Source organism: Fopius arisanus, unplaced genomic scaffold, assembly GCF_000806365.1.
Source record: "Fopius arisanus strain USDA-PBARC FA_bdor unplaced genomic scaffold, ASM80636v1 scaffold00049, whole genome shotgun sequence".
Lineage (NCBI taxonomy): Eukaryota > Metazoa > Arthropoda > Insecta > Hymenoptera > Braconidae > Fopius > Fopius arisanus.
This window is the reverse complement of record NW_011887788.1, coordinates 942,374-954,091: the sequence shown is the minus strand read 5'-3', so window position 1 is coordinate 954,091 and position 11,718 is coordinate 942,374. Positions and strand designations below refer to the sequence as shown.

General features: G+C 36.0%; 1 protein-coding gene across 1 annotated transcript in view; it reads right to left on the bottom strand.

Moving 5' to 3' along the window:
• Nucleotides 1–8,685, bottom strand: part of LOC105267744 (spectrin beta chain, non-erythrocytic 1-like) — a gene marked incomplete at its 3' end in the record, with an annotated part of 20,194 nt that extends 11,509 nt beyond the window's left edge. Inside the window, exon 1 of the mRNA XM_011306809.1 lies at nucleotides 8,083–8,685. The remainder of the gene's footprint in view (nucleotides 1–8,082) is intronic.
• Between the last annotated feature and the right edge of the window lie 3,033 nt (nucleotides 8,686–11,718).

Genomic DNA, 11,718 nt, shown 5'->3' with positions numbered 1-11,718 from the left:
TCCCCCCCTCTCCCCATTTGCTGATTTAAATTCATTGAGGACAGGATTCAAAGAATGTGCAAACAAATTTTTAGGGATATTCTAGAAAAATTAATCTTCATTTTTCATGAATTACGAAGGTCGAGTAATTTAAATGGTAATTACCAGAATTTTTTAATCAATTAATCAATTTATTATAATACGAAAGATTTATAAATCTTATAAATCCCAATATTCGGATCTTGAACTATTACGCCCTTCGCAGTGATTTCAATTAATTTGGAGTCAAAGTAATAATTCGATAAAAAAAAAAATTAATATCAATTTTTCACGTACAGACTTTCTGGATAAATAATATTTGGGTAATGAAAATAAATCCTCTTATTGTACTGTTACGTACACGAGGACGAAGCTACAGACAATCCGACACTCACTCAAGATTCTATGTATAGATAAATGAAAATAAAGGCACATGTCTGGATCTCTCTGGTGGCAGTGAAACGTAAAAGCAAGAGAGAGGGATGGAACACAGCATTTTCCGGCTCGATAAAATTAGATGGCAAATGGAGGAAAATAGAGAATTTTCCTGTGCGGGACACTTGCCAGTGGGGGCGGGACGAGAGGGTGGGCCCTAAGCAATTCCCCCCAACAAAAGTAAAAATTTTGTTTTGAAAAATAGCGAATGATACTCAAATGACTCCTACTGACGTCAAACCAGAGATTACGACTTGTAATTCGTCTGTTGATATTTTCACGAACCCTATAGCTCTCTGAATGGAGAAAAATGTACCGGAATGAACTCTCAAACTCTCGAGGTAATGCATAATAATGCAATTACGATGGATAAGGTACATGGGAAATGATTGCTGGGTTTCTCCAGCTCTGACAAACTCGATTACCGTACTTCACTCAATCGTGTAATGGATGGTAAAGGATTGCAGGACGATTTGATACCGTAGGTGTGTCTTATATCATCGGAGCAAGAAACAAATTGTGGAAATTACAGCCACTAGTTTAGTGATTTTTTTAACTGTAAATATATCGTTTTGCTTTGATAAAAATATAAATAATAGTTAAATTTACTTCGACTATTTGGGTGTGACAAAAGGAATGAGTCGAGTAAGAATGACAATTTTCATGGATAATAAAACTGCAGAGGAAATTTACGAGGTGAAAGTTATCCGTGAAAATTTCATAAAATTACTGATGATAATTGATGCAATGGGGAGTAATATTGACCGGTAATTTACATGGACAGCTGACGACACAGCTGCTCGTGTATCCCCACGTGTACACACGCCTTAAACTCCAACATTTGTCTCTTCTTATTCACATTCTACCTCGACTTTGGCTTCCTTTTACCTTTGCTCGATGTACACGTGTGGGCGAGGGCAATGGCTATTTTCTACGAACCTTTATATATGCGAATTGACTCTACCAGCAAAACCGAGAGTTCAAGAACTGTCTCTTCGTTTCCTGCCCAACAATCCAACCACACACTAAAAACCCCAGAAAAATGGAGAAAATCCTGAGTCTTATAAAAATTACCGAACTTTCTAATCAATTCGCCCGGAAGTCATTCCAATTCCACGTCCAAAGAATTCATTATCAAGATTTAATTTTCGGGGAATTTCCCATGAGCAAAAGTTCAATTTCCTCAGTGAATAATTAATCATCAATATCTGAATATAATAATATAACATCGATGGAAGACATGAGAAAAAAAACCGATAAAAAATCGAGAATGGAAAATACTGGATTTTCTGGAAATTTCCAAATAGCAAGAGTTCACTGGAAATTTTCGAAGTAACAGTCTAATTTCCTCAGGGATTACAACATCGATGGCAGACATGAAAAAAAAAAAACCGCTAAAAAATCGCGAATTGAAAATTCTGGATTTTCTGGAAATTTCCAAATAGTAAGAGTTCAGTGAAAATTTTCAAAGTGACAGTTCAATTTCCTCAATAAATAATTAATCATCAATACGTAAATATAAAATCCCTCGAATCTCACGTATAGTAGCATCGTTGGCGGGAAGGTAAAAAAGAACCGAGTAAGAATTGAGAATGGGTGGGATAAGAAGAAGGCATAAAGGTAGTTGGCAACGACCGGACTGCATTCTTGCGCCGTGAGCAGCATAACGGACCCCAGCAGAAACCTCTCCATGGAATAAAAATTGTCAGTTGGTCCAGAAGACTTGAGTCCCCGAGAGGAAGTCCCCAAAAATCAATCACCCCAATTTCACAAAAGCCCGAGTTAAAATCCAACACTTCAGTCTTGGTTGAGACAAAGAAGAAATAAAAATGACGATTAAACACGACGAATAACGAGGAAGTCATGACGACAATTAAAGTCCACCTTTTGCAAGGGGAAGATGCAACGAGTGAATGTTTGGCTTAATCCTCTCTCTCGGTGTCCAGACATACGTCCCCTGACCTGCCTCAAACGCCGGCTGCTGCACCAACATTGGAATGTCCAATGTGCCTAGACCCTCGAGCTATTTTCAACGTCTCCAACATCCCCACCACTGCACATCCCAATCACTCCAAACGTTGGAGAACAAATAATATCCACTAATAGCTCAATCGAATATTTATCGGGTTCAATGGACGTCCTTGAACCCACGAGCAACAACACCAATTTTTATACACCGAGAATAATTTATCGGGAAGAAATTTCTTTCACTGATTTAACCTGACATTTTTTCAGTAATTATTCAAAAATTACCAGAATGTCGGAGGGGGTGAAAATTGATCGAAAAATTTTCATTCTCATTTTTCCTCAGATCAGAGTTATGTATTACTTGCTCCAAATATTCTGCAATTTTTTGGCCCGCGCCCCCCAGGCATCATTTATTTAATAATTTGCAATCTTCTTTGATTTTCGGAATGATTCCCAAATTTTCGCGATTTTTGAAATTTTTTACGCTTTATGAATTCTCAAAAATTTTGACACGACGTCATGGTAGCGGGTCCCTTTCATCTTACGTTCATTCGAGATATTTCGAGATCGATTTCCTTTCTCCTTTTTATATTATTTATAATTTATATTTATATTTACATTGGACAAATAATGATTTCATGCGCGATTGAAAAATTCCGGAAAATGAATTACCCAGGATTGATAAAATGAATAATTGACGTGTCATTTAAACAAGTACGGTTTGAGGTAATAAAAAAAATCTGTGGAAGGTGGATTTTGAGGAGTGGATCGATCCTTAAATGGACAGGTGGTGTTATGCGTGTTTTTAAAGGTACGTGGGAGCCACCCCAATATCTGAGTGCAAGAAATAAGGTACCACGGATAAAATCGAGTTCGCAACGAGCCTCGTCGATTCGTAATAGAATGATAAAATGCTGAATGTGTCTCTCAATTTCATCTGTTGAATGCCATTGGCGAATACCGTGGGGTAATTGTACAGTGGTTGAATATGATAAGCCCTGCCCAGACAAGTTCGCCCACCACTTCATCTACTCACCACTTTGCCAATATGATCAATTCATTTTCATCGATAAATCAATAGCTAATGTCATTCCGCTCCCAATCGAGTTGAAAGACTGATCCAGACAAAGACAGTCGTTGAATTTCAAAATTTATTCAAGATAATTTATAATAATAATTTATTCCAATGGGAAAAATTTATAAATTTTGAATCAAGCCAAGAAAATTAAAAAATTTTTTAAATTTTTTATAAACAATTGCAAAATTAGAAAATTATCTCAAATCCTTGGGAAGATCGAATTTTTATAAATTTCCCAGAAATTCAAACATTTTTTTTAATTTATAAAAAACCGATGAACTTTTCGAAATTCCCGCTGACCCCAAAAAGTGTTCTGATAATTCGATAAAAATTTAAAATCTCTCAGAATTCCAATAGTTGAATGAGTAAAATAATAATTTGCCGCGAAATGAAAAAATTTTATAAAAAAATAAAAAAAAGACCGAATTATCCTCGAGGGGCCGACCGGTGAAATTTCACTCGAGAAAGTGTTACGTCTGAACAATCGTTCAGTGTTACAGAATATCTTAGCAACAAGAGGATAGACGAAGGAGCTTATCAGAATGGCATTGGCTGACTCGATCGAGCATTGAATAATCTTCCCGAGCGATTAGAGACGATCAATGATGCGTAACCAGCGACACCGATTCAAACAATTGTTCATGTTATCAGGTGTATTGATCAACTCACATCGGAGAGAGTTGTGATAAAATTCAATAGATATCCGCTATCATTTCCCAATGCCATTACGATGTAAAGGCTTTAGACTCCAACTAAACAAATTTATTCAACGAACGATCTACTCTATTCTCTCCAATAAAAAAAAAAGAAATTACATTATACAATTATTATGACGAAATATATAATAAAAAATTGATCTGAGTCTTGCCACGCGTATAATAATTCAATCTATTCAATTGAGTGGTTAAATATGTAAATGATCTTTTTTTTGAATGAGATACGAGCAACGATACGATTCCTCGGTAATAATAAATAGTTGTCGATTTTCCAGCGATTTTTTTCAACCGAACCCACGCGAATCTAGTCCTGTCCAAGAGAGTGTTACTAAACCAAAATCGAGTACTAAAAAGCCCATCCAGTATATCATTATCTATCAAATCTAGAAGCAACCGTAATCAACTCTCGTTTTATTACTCTTGCATAACGTTAAGAATAAATTTGAGATGATAAGCGCGATTTTTTTTTTCGTCAAGGCAGTCTCGACTTCTTGAATATGTTAGAGAACCTGTCATCGTAAAGAAGATGATGTGCAACAGTCGAAAATTTACATTTTCCACCAGTTGTCTTTCACTTGCGCATCAACTCCACCAGCAAAATACAAAAATCGCACGAAGTCGCTGATTTTTTCATTGAGTTTTATCGAACTATCTCCGAAACCGAGAGAGACAGGTAGAAATTAATAATAACATTTTTTGTAGCTCTTCACGAGCTCGACAAAAAATATTCCGACAAAAATTTCATTATTTTTTTAGTTTCGTAGATATTTTGGAAAATATCATCGAGGAGTTCGTGCAACTTTTACTACTCCACTGCAGAATGATTTCCTCTCTTTTTCAGATCGCAGGTATTACGAAAGGCATTCAGGAATGGCTGTTGCGCGGTTGTACACCTATTTTCACTAACTTTTTATCGCTGAAGTGAGAGTGAGAAGCGATAGGTAGTTCAGTGTCGATAGTACTGGTAACACGCGTCAGAAGGACAGCTTCGACAAACCTCAAGAGACATCGAAGGAATCTTGTCGAGAGGGAACATCAAAGAAAAAACTTGGAGACCTTTGCATTGAAATTTTACGAGGGTTTAGGTGTTATTTTCAGAATTGTCGCATTAAATTCGGCCTCAAAGTGAAAATATTTATGCAGAGGGAAGAATTCTCTGTAAAATTCACCTAGAGTTTTTTACCTCACCGATAAACTATTATTCACTTGAAAAATAAATCCCTCCCTCAAATTTGAGAAAAAATCTCAACAGAAACAGTAAAAGGCACTTATATATTCCGACGAAATATCTTCTCCTGTATAATCCCATAAACTGTCTAAATTCATTACTAAACATATTCCCGAATAATTGAAAATTCATGAAATTCAAAGGCTCCCATTGTCTCGAATGAAGTCATCAGAGCGTTGATGATTCTCCCCTGATGCTTCACAAATGACTGTGGAGATGAGCAAAATGTTTGAAAGCTATCCATCAAGAGTCAGAGACGCGTATCGACAGATACAAATCGACCTGGACATTTTACCGTTTTCCACCATGACATATCAATCGTCAACCCAGCACATCCCATAAAATAAGACAACATGAAAATCGTGTACGTCAATCTTTTTTATAGACAGGAAAATAGTCACGGAAGCTGTTGAATTTACGATCTCCTCTGGCTACCCCATGACAAACTATTCACCCCGACGGGTGGGAAAATTCACCGAAAATGTCTATTTAGGATTGTACACCCGGTGATTAGTCACTCGACCATGTGTGGTGACAGGACAAGTGAAAGTGGAGAATACTGAAAGACTTATTGTGGGTTTAATTAAATCGTCGCTGTATCTATCGCAGAAAAAAAAATGAGAAAATATTTCCAACTCCCAGCACAACTCAGGAGAATTTCAATTATACGAACACTCAGCCCTAACTATTTTCCCTCTCGAAATAAATCAATCCTCAGACAGGAAATATTCCATGATATTAAAAGAAACGTGTCTATTCGAGAAAAAGTCCACTGGGATTCTAGCAATAGGAAATTCTTGTGCTCTGAGTTTAAAAAATCGAAAAAAATTCCCACAGATCAATAGTTTCCAGGGTATTCTCAAATCAATAAAGCCCCGTAATGATGATCCAAGCTTTAATAGCCTCTCAATATCGCATTCACGACTGCCAATTAACGCTGGCTCAACCACTGAAATCATCGCTGAGACGGTATGACATTAAAATAATCGTTCAATGCGATTCGGTGAAAGAGGAAAGCCCTTGACATATCGACGATGAGACACGAGTGAAAAAAGAAAAAAAAAACATTCATGAGACATTGACAATTTTGCGTCATTACCTCATTCCTACCACATCCGGATATAACTGATTGCATGCTATCTCTGTTTGCAATATACAAAAGGAAAAAAATTTACAATTCAACAAATTTATTCTCCATCTAAAAACTCGTTTTTAAAAAATCCTTGAATAAAACTGCATTTCCATCCAAACCAAAATTTTCAGAGAATTCAATTAAGATCAATTATTTATCGATGGATTTAAGGAGTGCACCTTGAAAAATTCTATTCATTAAGAAATATAATTTGCAATACCGCCATGAAGAAATTAAAATTTCAATGGCGCAGTTTAATGAAAAAAAAAAATGTACTAATTGAAAAGCGAAATGAAAAATCGCCTTATGAGCATGCGGAAGGGTACGTCAGCCATTTATCGTCGTAAATCCTCAATGAATAATGCACAAGACCCTGACGAATTTCCTCTAATTTTTCCGACAAACTATGACAAAACATGTGCCATAAAAAGAGAGAATAAACACCTCAAGGGAAAATACGTGAATACCGTACGATGATAAATTCACCGTGTCAAGGACAAATGGAGGGATCCTGTTGTCAGAACATATCGCTGGTATTGCTCACGTGATGTGTGAATTAATTCCCTAAATAATCTGGTGGTACAGTTAAAAAATATTTAGTCCCGCAGCATCCGGCTGAGACACATGAATTTTCATCTTAATTGGCCGACGATGAAGACACAACAAAATTTCACAGTCAACGAGAAGAGAAGAATTGAAAAATTCAACTGCTGAGAAAAATACTTGACGACTTTGAGGGTATCGTCCCCTTTCGACAGGAAGAACTCATGATGCCGAAATAGAGACACACTAATCAAAAATAAATGCCGACACCGTGCCACCAGATACAAATGAATTCAAGCCAACTGCAATCAATTAAATTCTCATTTATTCATATGAAAAAAATATCAGTGGACTTTCTTGGTGGATAAAAATCCATGAAGAGGCAAAAGATGCATCAATTTCTGATTTATAAAAATCATGCCAATTCAAACAATTAAAAAATTTGAATAGATATTCGATTTGAGTGAGACGCCAGAAATTTATGGTTTTGGTGAAAATTATGTATTTTAATTTCGTAATTAATTCAAGATTCTAGGAAATATCGTCTGAGAATTCGCCCATTTCTACTCCCAGAGGAGAAACGATGTTAATTAAAACATTCAACTCCAACCAAATTATCTCAAGCCAATAATACAAATAACGACTTCAAGTCTAGATCGTAGATTATTCTCTTCCCACTGGCAATTTCCATTTCCATTAATTTCCAAATTATCCATCATTTTCAAAATAACAGTGGCATGTCAAAATCGAATCATGAAGATCGAATCGATCGAATCAAATCGCCCAGAAAATCTACAGTTTAATCTATTTATCTATTTATCTCAATTCCACGAATAAAATTTCCACTCAATAAAAAAAAATATGTAAAAGAAATGAATAAAACAAATCCCCCGAAATCACAATCCTAATCATCAAATGTACCCCATGGCAATAGTTCCCACATATTTTCATCCTGTCTTTATACCTGCGTTATCCCATACCCCATCCCACAGGTGCGCGTCAAGGTCGTCCCCTGGAAGCCTCGATAACCTCAAAAATGGCAATGCAACAGAGATGGGTCCGAGGCACCTGTAGGAATGCCGTCACAACCCGAGAAGTCCCCAGGCCCATAAGGACCACAGCTCATCCCCTCGCAATATACCCGTAAAAACCAAAAACTCCAAAAACCAATTAAAAAAAAAAAAATGAAACCGTCTATGAGTCACGCGGTGTGCGAACTGTCAGGCACGCCCCCCTCTTTATTCCATAAAACAATTCCCTCCCCCACACGCGCACCAGCTGTTCTCCACCCCCACCCAACAATAACTCGAGACTAATAAATAAATAAACAGCTCACAAGTGAATTCACTGATAAAAATGTCAAATATCAAATAACCTGACCACACAACTCATTAAAATCATTTCGAAATCACTTGGGCTATCGATTAATTTCGAGTGAGTATTCGCGTTGACGTTATTTTTTCGGTTTTTTTATCGTTATTGTAATGATTGTGTTGTTGATATTATCGGCAAAACATTGGCATATGGGTTGGAGGACGCGCGCGATTTAGCTCAGGTTGTGTGGAGCACGTCGCACCGCCGGAGACTGGTGACTCCTTGGACAACTGACGCCCACCCACCCAGCCACCACACCGACTTATCCCCTCTCTATCTATCTCACTTTTTCCAACGTGTAAAATTCTCTGCAAGACCAACAGGGTAACCGATATCCACCGGGTAAATGAGAGAGAAAGAACATTCCAGTTACAACAGAACATGCGCACCCTCTCTTCGACGTCTACTTCACACGGCTTCCGCTCCCAATCGGGCGCTGTCATCGCACTGACATCGGTTTGAATATCTTTTTCAATTCAAAAACAAATTTTTCCATTTTTTTCCATTTTTCGATATCACTTTTCTATCTGGAGATATCGACTGTTGAGGATTGTTAACAATTTTCACGAAAATTCATAATTTTTTTTATTTGCCATTGGGTCCTTATTAGGAAAGTAGAAACAAAAATGAAGTTCGCCCGAGTCGAAATATCTCGAAACCGCGTAGGACTAATAATTAATAACTCCTCATTGGTCAACTCGAACCGCCGAATTCAAATTCGGAATTATTTTTTTTTAAATCATTGCTCTGTTTTAAAAAAAATGTCAGTTAATTCTGAATTCTTCAAAGTTATGGAAATTCCGATAATCCTTTCAATTTTTATTACTTTTATTATGTAGAAAAAAAATAATTTCCCCATAAAACGATTCAGTGAAATTACACGCGAGAATAATGACAAGAAATAATTGTCCCCCGAAAAAAATAAGGATTCAGCATTATGCAGTAGACCTAGCCTTTCGAAATAAAATACTAACTAATATCCCAGGTGGACGTGTTTTGTCTGAAGGCAACAGCCACAGGGCGAATATTAAATTAACAGGTAAAACGAGTCAGAAGGAATGCACTAGGGTGCATTGAAAATACCCGCCAACCCCCCATTGCCCACGTGAATTTTTATTGCTCCACCTGGTTCAAACGATCCAAAAATAAATTTAACACTCCGAGATTTCAAATATCCTCTCCATTATATCCTCGTTCTGCTCTAATGGTTTTTTAACGACTCACTTCACTGTTTTTTCAGTTGAGAGATAGAAAAACGGGTAAACGATTGAATCCTGGATAAAGAAGATTAATCAATGGACTAATGACATATGTGAACAAATACAAGACTGAAAAAATAATCATGGCGACTAGATATGACTTCTCGTAATTACGTTCACATCCGGTGGAAATGTTGAATTACGAGATCTAGTGGAGGAATAAACAAAAATTTTTTAAATACAAAATCTTCAAGATGAATGGAATAGTAAAAAGAAAAGATGAATGAAAATTTGGATTTGCTCCTGAAATGAATGAAATCGAAATACCGAGAATTCAGATGGAATAGCCATTGAAATAATTTCTACAAGTGAAATATGAAATTCTCAGTCTTTGTTTTCTCAGTGAACGTATTTTGATGGAATCGTAAAAGCTGAAGTGACTCAAAGGGGAATATTTCGTGAACGCCGTCTTCTCAGAAATCCCATTCACATTCAGTCCGACACTTTAGACATTGAAAAAGGAAAAAAATAAATAAAGAGCTACACCGGAACTGGAATAACTATAGAACGAAAAATTCCAGAGAGAATAAATCGGCAGAAGTAACGAGATAAAATATGTTAAACTGCTAATGCAAATTGGCGAGAAATTCGTCTGGCGACTGCCGATTATAAATAAAATACATGACGACCTGTTCCATTACGTTAATTTCAAGTGTATCCATGGAGTGACATGTGGAATATTACGACATTGACATTCATCTCCTCTGAATTTTAATCCTTGAAAAAACAAAATCTAAGATTGATGATCATTTACACGGACTTGTCATTCAATTTTTTCCCCTGAAGAAAAAAAAAACCACTGACATAACTATAATGTCAGATTCTCTGATTGCGAATATCAAATTGACAGACGGTTTACTTTAATAATTATTTAAGCGACGTGCGATATAACGGAATAGATATTATTATTACGGAAATAATGATCAATTTATAATTTTTGTTTTACCCCTCATTAATGTCGACAACTTGCTGTCGAAAAAATTTGAATAAAAACATTCCGTTAAATGAAATATATTTCCCGATGAAATTATTCAACGAAAATATGATCTGTGAGTTTAGAGAGCTCGAGTCGAATTAAATATAAATAAAAAGTATCAAATAATAAATCAAGTGGTTGATAATTCCGCCTGATATGCAATTAATCCATCCCAAATGTCAATGAATTTATCTTGAAGTATCATTAACGTCAGTGAAATCATAATACTGAAGAGCAAAATGTCTGAAAACGACTGAAAAAAAAAAATCCAGGATAAAGTGGCATCTTGGATATCGCGATTGAGAGTCAATTAAAATGCAGAGCTATTTGCACGTCAACGAGAGGAAGCTAAAGTACTCGAGGCGCCACTCGACTTCCAAGAACAAACCGACAGTTCGAGATATTTAAGGATTCAAGATTAATCGTCGCAATCGAAGCGAATTCCTCTTACTTTTTCTCCCATTCGAAATTTTAACATTTTTTTTAATCAATCCAGCAAACACATGCTCATATCAACGATCGCCTGAGGGTTAACGGACCTTTTATATCACCCAAGTGTTGCCACGCATCAATTTCTCATGCCAAGTGCCTTTCTAATGTCACATTGCCAACAGACATGCTACAATTATTATGCCATGAAGGCTGACCGTTTGCAATTGTAGATTAATCTAAGCTATTTGACATTTATAGATATTTCAGTCACAGTCACTCAATTTTTTATTCATTATTCCAATCAAATCGCCATTCCCTGCGAATTTAATTTTAATAGTTACCGAAAATTTTCTCATTCCAGTTAATCACCAAGGAATAATAAAAATAAAAATCAGGGATTATCCAAAAAAAAATAATCCAAAAAAATTAATCCAATTAAAATATGACAATTAAAAAATTGCTCAAAAAAGGGAATTGACTCTTTAATTAATCTCTTCTTTAAAAAATTGTTAAGGATTGATATATTATTTTATTTTGGATGACACTAGGTAAAATATTT